The sequence below is a fragment of the Mesoplodon bidens genome (assembly GCF_964165515.1).
Source record: "Mesoplodon bidens genome assembly, chromosome: 9".
NCBI lineage: Eukaryota > Metazoa > Chordata > Mammalia > Artiodactyla > Ziphiidae > Mesoplodon > Mesoplodon bidens.
Window position 1 is genome coordinate 31,310,002 of NC_138166.1, and position 17,419 is coordinate 31,327,420.

The 17,419-nt window shown below is 40.8% G+C and overlaps 1 long non-coding RNA gene across 1 annotated transcript; it reads right to left on the reverse strand.

Annotated features, from left to right (window-relative positions):
• Positions 1–654: 654 nt before the first annotated feature.
• Positions 655–5,444, reverse strand: LOC308622492. The gene is made up of 3 exons (XR_014016645.1): positions 5,331–5,444; positions 4,610–4,699; positions 655–764 (listed from the first exon to the last, which is right to left on the reverse strand). It is a non-coding gene; the product is annotated as an uncharacterized lncRNA (long non-coding RNA).
• Between the last annotated feature and the right edge of the window lie 11,975 nt (positions 5,445–17,419).

Here is a 17,419-nt window from a genome sequence, read left to right on the forward strand (position 1 = left end):
CAGGCCAGCAAGTCCTGTGACCCCGAGTCAGCTGCCCAGGGCTCCTGGAGAGGAGATCATTAACCTTCCTCTTCTTCTTTCTCAAAAGTAAAACAAATCCAAAAGAACTCACTAGCCACTGAGCAGATAAATGACCGGCATCTTCTGTGATGCCCAAATTCAACACAGTTAGTTCAGTAGGTGGATTCTGCTTTGCTGCACCAGCTATGCAGGAAACAGGAAGCACAGAAAGCCAGCCACTAAGTTAACTCACCTTGCTTGTGGCAGACTATTTGAAATATTGCAGGAAAACGGATGGATGAGGGTCAGGTATCACATTATTGAATTCTGATGAAGCACCATAATGTTTCAGGCAGCATGAGAGAGAGAGCAGGGTCTTCTCAACCTCAGTCACCCTTGTACCACCTTCCTGATTCTTGTCATATCTGTGTACTTTTTATTGTAGTTTTTACTTAATATTTATCTTTGGATCTACTAGTGATACTTTAATCTCACCCTAAGCAATAGTACTCATGAATTCAGGAGTTTGATACGCTAGCTATGTTTTTTTCTATCTGTAGAAAAATAATCTACTGTAGCTATAGAAAAGTAATCTATTGTAAAATAAATATTGGAAAGCGGTTGAAATTTAAAAATGTGTTCACATACCTCCAAAAGTCATCTCAGTTACCTCCAGAGGTAGACGTGCCACACTCTGGGACAAACCAGAGGAAAACAATCCTGGATCTCATAGGACTGCAGAAAAGTGTTGGCTCCAGTGGGACCTGGGGGATCAGAGAATCTGTCCTTTAAAAGAGTCATATGTGGGACTTCCCTGGTGGTCCCGTGGTTAGGAATCCCCTTTCCAATGCAGAGGACGTGGGTTTGATCCCTGGTACGGGAACAAGATCCCACATGCCTCGGGGCAACTAAGCCCGTGTTCCTCAACTACAGAGCTCACGTGCTCTGGAGCCCACGCCACAACTAGAGAGAAGCCCATGCGCTGCAACAAAGAGCCCGTGTGCCACAAGTAAGACCCGATGCAGCCAAAATAAATAAATAAATAATAAAGAAAGAAAGAAATTTTTAAAAAGGAAGGAAATTAAAAAAAGAGTCATATGTACATATGTGCATTATTATAGACTGAGACACTGAATATCATAAATGTAATTCACCACCCCCCAAATTAATCAAATCAGCAAACATTAGTATATTGATTCACCTTCTTTTTTGTTTGGCCACGCTGCATAGCATGTAGGACTTAGTTCCCCGACCAGAGATCAAACCTGTGCCCCCTACATTAGAAGTGTGGAGTCTTAACCACTGGACCACCACGGCAGTCCCTTGATTTACCTTCTTAATTAGGTAATGGAAATAGGCCATCTGGGGTTTCTTCTGCTTCAAGCGTTAGTTATTTTCTTATTTTCTTATTTTTTTTTTAAATTTAGTTTTGGCTGCGTTGGGTCTTCATTGCTGCGCATGGGCTTTCTCTAGTTGCAACGAGCAGGGGTTACTCTTTGTTGCGGTACGCAGGCTTCTCATTGCGCTGGCTTCTCTTGTTTCAGAGCACGGGATCTAGGCGTGTGGGCTTCAGTAATTGTGGCACGAGGGCTCAGTGGTTGTGGCTCGCGGGCTCTAGAGCGCAGGCTCAGGAGTTGTGGTGCACGGGCTTAGTTGCTCCGCAGCACGTGGTATCTTCCTGATCCACGGCTTGAACCCATGTCCCCTGCATTGGCAGGCGGATTCTTAACCACTGCGCCACCAGGGAAGCCTGCTTAGTTATTTTCTTAGTAGAAATTTTGTTTCAAGTTGAATAACTTTCCTTTTGAGCTCCTCTCTTCTAAATCTTGTGAGTAAATGGGAATTAGGGAGCTATACAGTGATAAAGTGCTACTTTCACAGGATAAAGAGTCACTCATGTATGCAGATCTAGAAAAAAAATTAGGCTTTGGAAAACCAAAATAATCACAAGGTAGGGACTATATCTTGTACACCATTCCTGATTCTGTTTTGAAGCTTCTGATAAAACTGAGTCTTTAAAACAAATGTGTTAACTAATGTCAGTAGTGCAGTGTTTGTAACACCCTTTAGAAACAACGCTGGCAGTTGTAAGTTCTCTCTATATTTTATGAGTAGTACTTTAAAATATATATTTATTTATTTATTTGGTTGTGCCGGGTCTTTAGTTGTGGCATGTGAACTCTTGGTTGCACCATATGGGATCTAGTTCCCTGACCAGGGATTGAACCTGGGCCCCCTGCATTGGGAGCACGGAGTCTTAGCCACTGGACCACGAGCGAAGTCCCTATGAGTAGTACTGATACTTGTTCATTCAGTTTACTAAGTGCCAGTAAAAGAAAGTTTTGTTTATAAAATATCAGCAAATGTGACCTGAGGGAAGACTGTATTCCAAAGGGGGCTGGGATTTTCACTGGGAACCCCTGTGGAGTTGTGGATGCTGATGGAGAGGGGCAGGGATCCCGTCAGAAAGGGGTAGGAGAGAGAATATTTTCAGTCTGTGTTTTCACTCCCTGCTGGGCATGGGGGGAGAAGGAGGGCGAAGAGGACTTTTGTTGTGAGGACGGGAGAATGGGGTTGGTGATGTTTGGTCATGGCACTGAGCATGTGAAGGCACAAGAGAAAAAAATGCAAAAAAAATTTTCCGCAAGTCAAGGAAGAGAAAGCTTATTTATCAACAATAAAAGGACAGGAAGGGTCTTCCCTGGTGGCACAGTGGTTGAGAGTCCGCCTGCCGATGCAGTGGACGCGGGCTCGTGCCCCGGTCCGGGAAGATCCCACATGCCGCGGAGCGGCTGGGCCCGTGAGCCATGGCCGCTGAGCCTGCGTGTCCGGAGCCTGTGCTCCGCAACGGGAGAGGCCACAGCAGTGAGAGGCCCGCGTACGGCAAAAAAAAAAAAATGACAGGAAGTGTAATCAAGTATTAACTTCAGATCTGGATAGTGTTAGAGCTGAGTTCTAGGACTTCTAAACTGAAGCTAGCCCAGAGAGGGTTGTAAAGACATTATTTTTTTAAAAATCAGGCATCAGAAGCAAACAGAACACATGACATTCTGAGAGATGCTGCATTTAGCTAACCAGAAGTGCTGGCTTATAGCTTCAGAGTGATGGGTTGGCAGGATAAGGGCATTGTGGGACAGGCAAGGCCAGTACCACAAACCAGGGGACCAGGACAAGGGCTAAGAAGTCAGGCATTGGTCTGGGGGTGCTGTCACTTCTTTGAGGATGGAGGTTGGAGGAATGTGGTAGAGGCTCTCTCTGCAGCTTGGGTCATAGCAGCTCTTAGACAATGGCAAAAGAAGGGAAATGGGAAATGTCAAGGTTTATAACAGCTCCTGTGAACTGCTATGGTGGAAACAGAGGCTACAAGGCAGAACAGATGAGGAGAAAGTTGCCTCCCCCTGCACCCTCAGGCCACCAAGAGAAATTAGAAGGCAAATGAGACTTCCATAGAAATTTGAAGCTTCCTTTTCTTTTAATTTTAGGTTAAACTTCATAGAGCTCCTTTCTTGACAGCTGGACTACATTTAGTGAACTGAAGACAATGAAGACAAAGTCTAGACATTGCAGCCTCCAGTGTCCCCTCCCCCCTTCTCTTCCTCATAGTGGTCACAGGAACATACAATGTGACATGTTGGTGGTGTGATGGAAAGATCCTCAAAAACACAAAAAGCACAATTCGGCAGTCATGAGCTCTATGAGTTTGGTGAAGAAAGAACTGTGTGAGTATGAGTGTGTATGTTGGTGGGCAAGGTCCAAGAAAGTGCATCCTGGTATTATTTATGTTAGTAAATTGCTAGAAAGACCCAAATGTCCATTAGCAAAAGAGAGGTTAAATAAATAATGATACATTCATGCAATGGAATACTATGCAGCCATTAAAAAGGAGACCTTTGTATCAGAGTTTGGTCAGGACATCAGAAGAGCCTCTGTGTATCCCATGACTGATCCAGGATGGGCACATAGCCCTGAGCAGAGCCAGAGAGGCTGTGAGAATTTTGCTTGGAATCTTTTTTTCTTCACTGACTTTCAGAGAAGATGTAGAGTCTGGAGCTGTGGCAGGAATGTTGTCAGATGAAAAGGGAGCCTGAAAAGAAGCCTAACTGGTAGTGAGCCCTTACCAAGGACAGTTTCAGATGAATGGCAGGTGGGAGAAAAATGGGTTGAAGAGTGAGAAGAGACTGGGCAGAGGAGGGGAGCCATCAAGTGAAGCTAACATTTAAAGACACATGGCTTTTACAGGGAGTAGAGAGCTGGAGTGGTGGCGAGAAGATGAGATGGAGAGCATTTTGCATTTGTGTCCCCACCCCCCAAGCAGGGAGATGCTACAGCATGTGTGACATTTATGGGAGACCCGGTGAAGGGGGAGTGGATAACTGGTGGTGTCATATAACATGTGTGAGGGCTGGACTTGGAGTGCAGAAGAGAATGACCAATGTCTTCTTGGATGGCTTCGAATTCTCTGTGAAGTATGAGGAGGGGTCATTCTTTCAGAGAGAAGATAGATTAGGCGACAGTGGAGAACGGCTTAGTTGGGAACAGGTGCCGAGCCCCCTGGAGGAACTGTGTGGATTTCTGGGCAGTGTCACCGAGATCGTAGATCATGACTTACAACGCAGCTGTCTGTAGCAGCACTCTGCCCTGCAGGTGTGTTGGTCACAGGAGACAGCCTTCCTGGGTTTCAGGTTGGCCAGGTAAGTACCTGGAGGAAGGGCGTGCAGAAGAGTTGCAGTTACGTATCTTTAAGAGTGATTGACTGATGGGCCATGGGGTCTAAGCTAGATAAGGAAGCATGTGAGGTCAGGAGGTGCCTCAGTCACTTGGGGATAGTTCTCTCTCCCCTAGAGTTTCATTTTCCTCTTCCTTTAGCAGATTGTGAGAAGCTGCTTGGCCAGTTAGAAGGCTAGGGTTTCTTAAAGCCATCCCTGTCCAATTCTGCCCTCACCAGTGAGCTGCCTAAGGTGGTACTTTCTGCCAAGAAATTTTTTTTTCCCTTCTGTTTTGATGAGATTCTGCTGTTTGGTCAAGCACAAAAACTGGTCTGCAGGGCAGATGGCATCTTCAGAGCAGTTGGGAATCCTGTCACTCTGGGTCTCTGGATTGTTCTTTTTGTTTTTTTGAAGGTAAAATAAAAGTTTTATTTTTCTTACTGTTAATTGATCTAACAAATATCAGTCTGTTCAAAATAATAATAGCAACAATGTATCTGATTATGTATGCATATGGATGTATTATATATATACGGATCTCTGGTTTTGATGAAAAAAAGCACATAAGACCTGAGGCAATGTCCATGCAAGACTGGTCCAGGGGCTTCACTGGAAGGGACTTACGGAAACACTGCTGATCAGTCTCCCACTCTTCATGGCTATTATTGCTGTATATTTTCAAAGACAAAAAATCCATCATCTATTATCCTTTGAAATACGAATAGGTTATGTCTTCCGTTTTCAGCACCTACATGGTGGGGAGGAAAGTGGGGAGGGATAAATCAAAAAGACTTTTCAAAGAACAATTTAACAAACTCTATTAAAATGAAAACTTTTCATACTTTCAACTCAGCATTTTTGCTTCTTACAAAACACTACCACAATGCAAAGATATATGTTCTAGAATGTCCTAGTGAAGGATTGTTGGCCCATAAATAGGGGCCTGGTTAAGTAAATTAAGCAATGGACACACAGTGGAATACTATATGGACTTTGAAAACAGTGAGGTCAGCCGCTCTCGCCTTTTGAGATGGCCCACACCCTGTATGTGGAGCATGTTTCTGCTGGGGTCACTCTCGCCTTTTGGGACAGACTGCATTCTGCCCATGGAATGTTTATCTCTGCTTTCAGTTTATTATGGTTCACTCTTGAATTCTTTCCTGTGTGAAGCCAAGGATCCTCACTTGGTGGCCCATCCCAGGGACTCACCTGGGACATGACCATCCTCTTGTGCCCAAGTTTCCTGCAATGACTTTACAAAGGAAGAGGAAGAAGGTGGTCTTTTCTCCCTCTCCACTTTTCCTTTGACTATAAAAGTGTAGCCCACTTAGTTCTCGGGGCAGAGCTCTCTTGCTTGCCTGCTTCTATCCTTCATAAGCATCCTATATTAATAGATCTACTTATCTAACAAAACAAAAAACAGTGAGGTAAATCTATATGTACTGACATGGAAGGTTCTTCAAGACATTCTGTTCAGTGACAAGATGCAAAATAGTATGATAGCATCGATAATGATAATAACTATTAGTATGTAAAAGGAATAAAGATTGAAGAAATGCACACAAAAATGTTAAAGACAATGTTAATGGGAACGTGGAGTATAATTTTCAGTTTATGTATTTCTATGTGGTCTGAATTCTCTATAGTGAACAAGCATAATTTTAGTGAATAATGGAATTACTGAATATAATTTCTCTCCTAAGCATATTACATTCTCTTTTTTTTTTTGTGGTGCGCGGGCCTCTCACTGTTGTGGCCTCTCCCATTGCAGAGCACAGGCTCCAGACACACAGGCTCAGCGGCCATGGCTCATGGGCCCAGCTGCTCCGCGGCATGTGGGATCTTCCCGGACCGGGGCACGAACCCGTGTCCCCCGCATTGGCAGGCGGACTCTCAACCACTGCACCACCAGGGAAGCCCGTTACATTCATTATTAATCACACAATCTCTGGGTGGTGAATGTTACCAATTCTACAGATAAGAGGATTAGAAAAGTTAACCTGCCCAAGCTCACATTTAGATCATCTAAAGAGATAATCTTTTCAAACTCTATATCATAAAGTGAATATAGTCTTCCCAGGCTCAGCTTATCTCGCTTTAGAAGCTCACTTCTGGCCCTTTGAGCTATTTCTCCTTCCCATTATGATTTCACTTCCCTCTCAAAACTATTAAAATTCATTTCCTCTGGGAAGTTAACACAGGCTCATGGCTCCTCGTGACTCCATTAACCTTACTCTGTAGCATTTTGATGTACTCACTGCAGTGCTTTTGTATATATGTTACCGTTTGAATTTGCATATGATTCTATTCTCCTCCATCTTCATCTTTGATGATGAGCTCCTTGATAGACTTGCCACTTTGTTTAGAACTTCCCATAATCCTTCAGAGCCTGTTTCCAAACTTTCTCAGTATGTCTTAGGACTGTATCCTTAGTGTAACATTTGCATTTGGTGGGTCCTTAATATTGATGATCAACAGTTCCTATAAACCAGGCAATCTTTTTCTTACACAGCACTGTATGTTTTCTCTACTGAATTATGTAAATGTCCCTCAGTTGAATAGCTTCTAAATTAATAGATAATTCCAGTAAAGTCATGTCCTCTTTTGGTTTTTTTTTCTTGGTGTAGGGGAGATGTGAATCATATAGAATCAATAGAAGGTTTCCAAATGGAAAAGCTTGACAACCATTGTGATAAAAAAATATCAGTGGCAGAGAATTCCTCTATTTCTCAGCTTCAATGCTGACAGGACTAAATGCTGTTTACATTATAAATGACCAAGGAAACAAGACTAGACTTCCAGTTGGTTGATAACATATGGTTAAGAAAAGAGCCTCAAGGTTATCATATTGATTCTAGATTATCTTCCTTGTCTGGTGTAAGTAGAGAGACAAACATATATTCTTACCCAAATAAGTGAATCAAATGTAATTTCCATTTTGCTCCACAAATATTTGAATGTGTACCTTTAACATTTCATTAGCAGCAAAAATAACATGGTCTACATCCACAGTCAGTTGTTCTTTAGACTAGTTTTACCCCTTGTACTTCAGTACTTGAATGAATGGAATATTCAGAGTGGAATATTTAATTCAAGACTTGGAAACAATTTGAAAAACTAGTTGATTCATATTGATCACTTCAGAAATCTAAAAGCTACTCGATAATACAAAATTTAGGGTGGGAAAGAAGGCATTCCTTTTTTTGTTTTTCTAAATTAAACCTTTAAAAATTTGTAAACTTATTTCAAGTATATGGAAAAGTACAGAAAAAATATAATGAATAATTATGTACTCGTCACCCACTCTATAAAATTTTACTATTGTCGTATTAAGTTTAAATTTTTAAAAAGTCACAGATAAAAAGCCCCCTGTGTATGCCTCCTAAGTCTCATTCTTTTTTTTCCCTGCCCTGAACAAACTCTATTCTGAATTTGGTGCTTATTATTCTCATGCTGTTATTCCTTTACTATGTTTATAAATTCATAAACAATATATAATATTGTTTTGTACTTTGTACTTTCAGTGGTATATTATACATATCATTCTGCACCTGTGCTTTTTTGGCTGTTTATACATGTAATTCAAGTTGTTGTACAGATGTATCCCATTATACCAAAGTGTATCTGTTATCATGGGCATGGACTTCTGGTTGTTTCCAATGTTTTGTTACTACAAACAATACAAGTTAAAGTTTTATACATCTCCTTTTCCCACATGCAGTAGTTTCTCATATATTCATGTGCATATAATCATCTGGTGAATCTTGTTAAAATGCAGACTCAGTTTTGGTAGGTTTGGGATGGGGCCTGAGATTCTGCATAGTTTCCAGATGGTGTTGATGTTGTTGGTCCTAGGACCACGCTTTGAGGAGCAAGGGCCTTGCAGAGGAGTAAAACTTCTAGGTTGTAGAGGATGATCATCTTCAAAGTTACTAGATATTGCCAAATGGCTCTCTGAAGTGTTGCACCAATCCACACTCCTATCAGCAGCTCACCAGTCTCCACAATGTTACATTTTCATTAACACTGTTATTGTAAGACTTTGATTTTTGCCAATTTGATGGTCATGAAGTGGTATTTTGTTATATTAATTTACCTTTGATGAGTATTATTGAAGTCAGACCCCTTGAGTTTCTTCTTCTGCAATAATTCTTTTTTTTGCGGTACGCGGGTCTCTCACTGTTGTGGCCTCTCCAGTTGCGGAGCACAGTCTCCGGACGCACAGGCTCAGCGGCCATGGCTCACGGGCCCAGCTGCTCCGCGGCATGTGGGATCTTCCCGGACCGGGGCACGAACCCACGTCCCCTGCATCGCCAGGCGGACTCTCAACCACTGCACCACCAGGGAAGCCCTGCAATAATTTTTAACATAAACTAATGTTTTGGGTAAAGAAGATGTCTTCATTCATCTGTTTCATACTTTAAAGCATCCTTGTGCAGCCATGGCCAAGATTGTCTTGAGACTTTCAGGCTAGAAGAAGGAGGAGCTGCTGAAACAGATGGATGACCTGAAAGTGGAGCTGCCCCAGCTGCATGTCTCCAAAGTGACAGGCAGTGCAGCATCCAAGCTCTATAAGATTCGAGTTGTTTGCAAATCTATTGCCTGTGTTCTCGCTGCCATTAACCAGACTCAGAAAGAGAACCTCAGGAAATTCTACAAGGGCAAGAAGTACAAACCCCTGGGACTGCAGCCCAGGAAAATATGTACTATGCACTGCCAGCTCAACAAGCGTGAGGAGAACCTGAAGATCAAGCAGCAGCAATGGAAGTAATGGTTGAGAACACCATCAAAGTACATGGTCGAGACCTGAGCATTGTGGTGTCAATAGAAAACAAACTGGCTAGGAAGAAAAAAAGGAAATACTGAAGGGAGTCCTTCAAGTTAAAGCAGAAGGATGATAAAGAGCAACAAAAACCATACAAAAATATAAAACTCCTTGGTAAAGGTAAACATATAGATAAATTTAGAATTATGTAGTATTGTAATGTAAGTGCATAAATCACTTTTAAATCTGATACAGATTTTTTTTTTTTTTTTTTTTTGTGGTACGCGGGCCTCTCACTGTTGTGGCCTCTCCCGTTGCGGAGCACAGGCTCCGGACGCACAGGCTCAGCGGCCATGGCTCACGGGCCCAGCTGCTCCGCGGCATGTGGGATCTTCCCGGACCGGGGCACGAACCCGTGTTCCCTGCATCGGCAGGCGAACTCTCAACCACTGTGCCACCAGGGAAGCCCTGATACAGATTTTAAAAAAACAAAAGCAAGCATGAAAAGTAATTATAAATTTATGTTAATAAATATGCAGTGTTACAAGAGATAATTTATGTCTCAATAACATAAAGTGGGTGAGGCAGAACTGTAAAGGAGCAGAGTTTTTATATGTGATTAAAGTTGTTATCAGTTTAAAACATATGATTATAACTTTAAAATATTTTATGTAATTACAGTGATAACCACAGAGAAATTATAGAATACACAAAAAGGGAAATGAGAAGGGAATCAAAATATGTCACTATCAAAAAATCAGCAAAACGCAAAATAAGGCAGCAGGATGGAGAGAGGGACAAAATATTTATAAGATATACAGAAAACAAAATGACAATATAAGTCCTTTCCTGACTATAATTAATTTATATGTAAATGGATTAAATGTACCAATTAAAAGACACAGATTGGTTGAATGGATAAAAAACAAGAACCAACTAATATGCTGTCTACAGAGACATGCTATAGATCTAAAGACACACATAGGCTAAAAGCGAAAGGATGGAAAAAATATTCCATGCAAACAGGAACCTAAAGAGAGCAGAGGTGGCCATACTTATATAAAATAGACTTTAATACCAAAACTATCATATGAGACAAAGAAGGACACTGCATGATGATAACAGGGTCAATTCACCAGGAAGATATAACAGTTATAATATACATGCACTTAACATTAGAACTCCCAAATGTATGAAGCAAACATTGACAGAACTGAAGGGAGAAAAAGACAGCAACACAATAATAGTAGGATACTTCAATATTCCACTTTCAGTTATGGATAGAACAGCCAAACAGAAGATCAATAAGAAAACAGAGGACTTAACACTATAGAATAATTGAACCAAACATATACAGAACACTTCACCCAACAATAGCAGAATACACGTTCTTCTCAAGTGCACATGGACATTCTCCAAGGTAGTCCATATGTTAGGTCACAAAACAAGTCTTAGCAAATTTAAGAAGACTGAAATCATACAAAGTATCTCTGACCACAATGGAATGAAATTAGAAATCAACAGCAGAAGGAAAAAACACAAGTATGTGGAAATTAAACAACATACTCTTAAACAACAAATGGGTCAAAGAATAAATCACAAGTGAATTTAGAAAACACTTAGAGACAAGTGAAAAATACAACATACCAAAACTTATGGGATGCAGCAAAAGCAGTGATAAGAGGGAACCCTATAGAGATAAATGCTTGCATTAAAAAGAAGAAAGATCTCAAATCAATAATCTAATTTTATACCTTGAAGAAATAGAAAAAGAACAAACTAAACATAAATTTAGCAGAAGGAAAGAAACAATAAAGATTAAAGGAGAGGTAAATGAAATAAGGAATAGAAAAACAATAGAAAAAATCAATAAATCCAAGAGTTGGTATTATCAATAAAACCAATAAAACCAACTGAATGTTTGTGTCCCCTCACCTAAATTCATATGTTGAAGCCCTGACCACCAAAGTGATGGTATTTGGAGGTGGGGCCTTTGAGAGATAATTAGGTTTAAATTAGGTCATGAAGGTGGGAACCTCATGATGGGACTAGTGCCCTCGTAAGAAGCGGGAGAGAGAAATCTATTTCTTCATGCACACTCATGACAAAAGGCCACCTTAGCACCCAAGAAGAAGGCAGCTATCTGCAAGCTAGGAAAAGGGTTCTCACCAGAACCTGACTATGCTGGCACCCTGACATGGACTTTCAGGCTCCAAAACTGTGAGAAATAAATATCTGTTTTTTAAGCCATCCATTCTATGATGTTTTATTTTGGCAGCCCAAGCAGACTAAGACATGGTCTTTTAAAAAGATCATCAAAATCAACAAACCCTTATCTAGATTAGCTAAGAAAAAGAGCTAGAAGATTCAAATAACTAAAATTAGAATTGAAAGAGTAGATAGTATAACTAATGTCACAGAAATAAAAAAGCATTATAAAAGACTACTGTGGGGAATTCCCTGGCAGTCCAGTGGTTAGGGCTCTGTGCTTCCACTGCAGAGGGCATGGGTTTGATCTCTGGTTGGGGAACTTAGATCCTTCAAACTGTGCAGTGCAGCTGGAAAAAAAAAAAAAAAAAAAAAGACTACTGTGAACAATTATGTATCAACAAACTGGATAACCTAGAAGAAATGGATTAATTCCTAGAAACATACAACCTACCAAAAGTAAATCATAAAGAATCTGAACAGACTTATAACTAATGAGGAGATTGAAGCAGTAATCAAACGCCTCCCAACCAGGACAAGATAACTTCACTGAGGGGTTTTACCAAACAATTAAATGATTAAAATACCAATCCTTCTCACACCCTTCCAGAGAACTGAAGAGGAGGGAACACTTCCAAACTCATTGTACAAAGCCAGCATTATTCTGATACCAAAACTGGAAAAAGACACAAGAAAGCTACAGACAAATATTCCTGATGAATAACGATACATAAACCCCCAATAAAATACTAGTAAACTGAATTCAACGGCACATTAAAAGGATAATACACATGATTGAGTGGGATTTGTACCTGGAATGCAAGGATGGTTCAACACACAAAATCAGTCAATATAATACACTACATTAACAAAATGAAGGACAAAATCCATATGATCATCTCAAATGATGCAGAAAAAGCATTTGACAAAGTCAACACTTTTTCATGATAAAAACAACCAACAAACTGGGAAAAGAGGAAACTACCTCAACATGATAAAAGCCATATATGAAAAGGCTACAGCTAACATCATATTCAACCACGAAAGACTGAGTTTTTCCTTTAAGGTCAGAAACAAGGCAAAATGGAGCAACTAAGCCTGTGTACCACAACTACTGAGCCTGTGCTCTACAGCCTGTGAGCCACAACTACTGAGCTGACGTGCCACAACTACTGAAGCCTGCATGCCTAGAGCCCATGCTCCGCAACGAGAAGCCACCACAATGAGAAGCCTGCACACTGCAACGAAGAGTAGCCCCGACTTGTTGCAACTAGAGAAAGCCCATGCGCAGCAATGAAGACCCAACGCAGCCAAAAATTAAAATTAAATAAATGAATTAAAAAAAAAGCAATTAGGATTAAAAGTGTCCATTAAAAAAGAAAAAAGAGGGCTTCCCTGGTGGCGCAGTGGTTGAGAGTCTGCCTGCCAACGCAGGGGACACGGGTTCGAGCCCTGGTCTGGGAAGATCCCACATGCCGCGGAGCAACTAGGCCTGTGTGCCACAACTACTGAGCCTGCGCGTCTGGAGCTTGTGCTCCACAACAAGAGAGGCCACAACAGTGAGAGGCCCGCGCACCGCGATGAAGAGTGGTCCCCGCTTGCCACAACTAGAGAAAGCTCTCGCACAGAAACGAAGATCCAACACAGCCATAAATAAATAAATAAATAAATATTAAAAAAAAAAAAAAAAAGAAAAAAGAAACAAGGCAAAGATGCCCCCTCTCACCACTTGTATTCAACTTAGTACCGAGTGTCCTAGCCAGAGCAATTAGACAAGAAAAAGAAATAAAAGGTACCCAATTCGGAAAGGAAGAAGTAAAATGATCTCTGTTCACAGATTCAATGATCATATATGTAGAAAACCCTAAAGACTTCACGCACACACACAAAAAAACCCTGTTACAATTAATAAGTAATTTCAGCAAAGTAGCAGGATACAAAATCAACACACAAAAATCAGGTGTATTTCTATACACTAATAATGGCTAATGTGAAAAGAAAATTAAGAAAACAATCACATTTACTATGGCATCAAAATGGATAAAATACACAGGAATAAGCTTAACCAAGGAGGTGAAAGACTTGTACACTGAAAACTATAAAACATTGCTAAAAGAAATCAAAGAAGACACAAATAAATGGAGACATCCTGTGCTTATGGTTTGGGAGACTTAATATTGGTAAAATGTGCATACTACATAAAGCAATGTTAAGATTCAATGCAATTCATATCAAAAACCCAATGTCATTTTTTTGCAGGAGTAGAAAAAAAATCCTAAAACTCATACGAAATTTCAAGGTACCCTGAATAGCCAAAATAATCTTGAAAAAGATCAAAGTTGGAGGCCTCACATTTCCTTATTCCAAAACCAGCTACAGTGCAACACCAACTGAGACAGTCTGGTACTGGCATAAAGGCAGATATACAGACCAATAAAACAGAGCCTAGAGCCTAGAAATAAACCCTTGCCTATATAGCCAAATAATTTTTGGCAAAGATGTCAAAACTACAAAATAGGGAAAGATAGTCTTTTCAACAAATGGTACTAGGAAACCTGTATATTTACATGCAAAAGAATGAAGTTGGACACTTACCTTATACCATGGACTAAAATTAAAATAGGTTAAAGACCTAAATGTAAGACCTAAAAGTATAAAACTACTAGAGGAAAACATAGGAGAAAAGCTTCAGGACATTGGATTTGGCAATGATTTCTTGAATGTGATACCAAAAACACAGACAATAGAAGCAAAAATAGACAAATGGGACTATATCAAACTTCAAAACTTATGTGTGTCAAAGGAAACAATCCACAGTGTGAAAAGGCAATCTATGGAATGGGTGAAAATATTTGCAAATCATATGTATGATAAAGGGTTAACATTCAGAATACATAGGGAATTTCTAAAACTCAACAAGAAAACAAATAACCCTATTAAAAAATGGGCAAAGGGGTTCAATAGATAGATAGTGCTCCAAAGAAGATATACAAATGGCCAACAAGCATATGAAAAGATACTCAACAGCACTAATCATAAGAGAAATGCAAATCAAAATCACAAGATATCACCTCACACCTATTAGGAAGGCCACTATCAAAACAAGAAACTAAGTGTTGGGGTGGATGTGGAGAAACTGAAACCCTGCTGCTGGGAATGTAAAATGGTGTAACTCCTATGAAGGGCAGTGTAACGGTTTCTCAAAAAACTAAACACAGAGCTGCCATATGATCCAGCAAACCCATTTCTGGGTATATATCCAAAAGAATTCAAAGCAGGATCTTTACGAGATGTTCATTAAAACATTATTTACAGTAGCCAAGAGGTAGAAGCAACCCAAATTCCATTAACAGCTGAATGGATAATCGAAATGTGGTTCATACAATACATACAATGGAATATTAAGCAAACTTAAAAAAAGAGGAAAATTCGATCACATTCTACAAGGATGAGCCTGAAGGACGTTATGCTAAGTGAAATAAGCCAGCATAAAGGGACAATTACTGTATGATTCTACTTATATGAGGTATCTAAAGTAGTCAAATCTTAGAAACAGAAAGTAGAAATGTGATTGCCAAGCACTGGAGAAAGGAGGGAGGGAGAATTAATGTTTAGTGGGTATACAGTTTCAGTTTGGCAAGATGAAATAGTTCCAGAGATCTGTTGTACAACAACGTGAATGTAACTTAATGCCGCTGAACTTAAAAATGTTTAAGATGGTAAATTTAATGTTATGTGGTTTTTTTTTCTTTTTTTTTCTTTTTTTTTAATGATGAATTTTATTGATTGATTGATTGATTGATTGCGGTATGCGGGCCCCTCACTGTTGTGGCCTCTCCCGTTGTGGAGCACAGGCTCCGGACGCGCAGGCTCAGCGGCCATGGTTCACGGGCCCAGCCGCTCCGCGGCATGTGGGATCCTCCCGGACCGGGGCACGAACCCGCGTCCCCTGCATCGGCAGGTGGACTCTCAACCACTGCGCCACCAGGGAAGCCCTATGTGGTTTTTTTTTTAACCACAATAAAAAAACCAAACAAATCTGAGCTATTATTAATTTTAGGTTTTTTCCTCCCATGAATATACACTTTCCCCCCAAACTGGACCACATTGTACATGCTGTTTTATAACAGGTTTTGCCCATTGACTACAGAGTAAAAGCTTTCCAAGTTTATTCCCTATTCTTCTAGGTCATTTAGAAAGGCTGTTTAGTATTCCAATATGGGCACCTACCACATTAACCAATTTCCTGTTGTTGGACACTGGATTGAATTATTTTACTCTTATGAACAATACTATGTAGCAAAATCATGTTAGGCCTTTTAAATAGTTTTAATATCAGCTTCTCTCTCCCCTTCTAGTCAGCTCTCAGCTGTTACACTTCTCCCCTTCTAATCTGTGATCAGATAATCAACCTAGTTAAATCAGTTTACTTGTAATAAAACCTTATATACAATTCTGTCTCTTGCTCTAAGTCCTAGGTAAAAGGGACAGCTGTTGTAGAAGCTGTGAAGGAAGGCTGTTTGTGCTTATTTTGGGTGTACTTTCAGTTCGACCAACTCTGCTAGAATCGGTTCTTGCCTCACTGAATAAACCCAGATGGTGGCACTTGCTCTTGTGCCTTGTGGTTGCCTTTTCCCTTCCACTCTCTCTTAGGGTCTTGAAACTCAATCTACCTTTATGCCTGGCCACCACCACCTCAGTGTTACCTGTTTCTGATTTTCTGAAGCCCTGCTGCTCCTTAGGGCCTGTCTAGGAGTTCCTGGCCTCCTTGGACTCCGATACCAGTATGCATGCATACTGCTGACTTCTACTTTGTGGACTTCTTTGCTTTAGTTTCTCACACTTTTTTTTTTTTTTGCGCGATACGTGGGCCTCTCACTGTTGTGGCCTCTCCCGTTGCAGAGCACATGCTCCGGACGCGCAGGCTCAGCGGCCATGGCTCACGGGCCTAGCCGCTCTGCGGCATGTGGGATCTTCCCCGACCGGGGCACAAACCCGTGTCCCCTGCATCGGCAGGCGGACTCTCAACCACTGCGCCACCAGGGAAGCCCTAGTTTCTCAGACTTTTAAGGGACTCATAGCACCTATTTGTACTTTTGACAAGTGCACTATCTGACAACTTTGGATCTCATTTTTGTGTGTGTGTGAGAGCACAGAAAATAGACTTCCAACAATTACAACTCCCAAATTGCATATTACTAAGTAGCCTAAATGTAGTTGGATAGGCTAGTTTCCCAAACTTGCCTGAAGGATCTCATGGGTCACTTGGTTAAAAAAAAACACATTCCCAGGCCTAGCCCAATGGATATATTATTTAATCAGTACCCCAGGTGATCCTTATAGTCAGGCAGATTTAGAAACACTGGGCCCTTAATCTGCACCCTCAGAGCTTCCAGGACATTGGGAAGTTCAACTGGGACCCAAGGGAGCCTGGTAAGCCTGTAACCAACCTAACGGTAGCACAGCGTTCATTCCATCAGGGTAGGACAACTCTAGGAGTCAACTGTAAGTTGAAAAAAACATTGGAAAGTCTTTAGAGCTTACGACCAAAGCAGGAACTTAGGGTCTATTTATCACTTCTATACCAAGGATGGTTTCAAACATACACCCCTTTGAGTAGATTTTATTCTAAATGCTGGGGTTCCAAAACTGTTAGAGTCATACAGTTCTTCAAAAACTGTAACAGAGAATTTGGATCCCCTGAGGATTAAACCCTTTGCATGTATGCTAAAATCACATG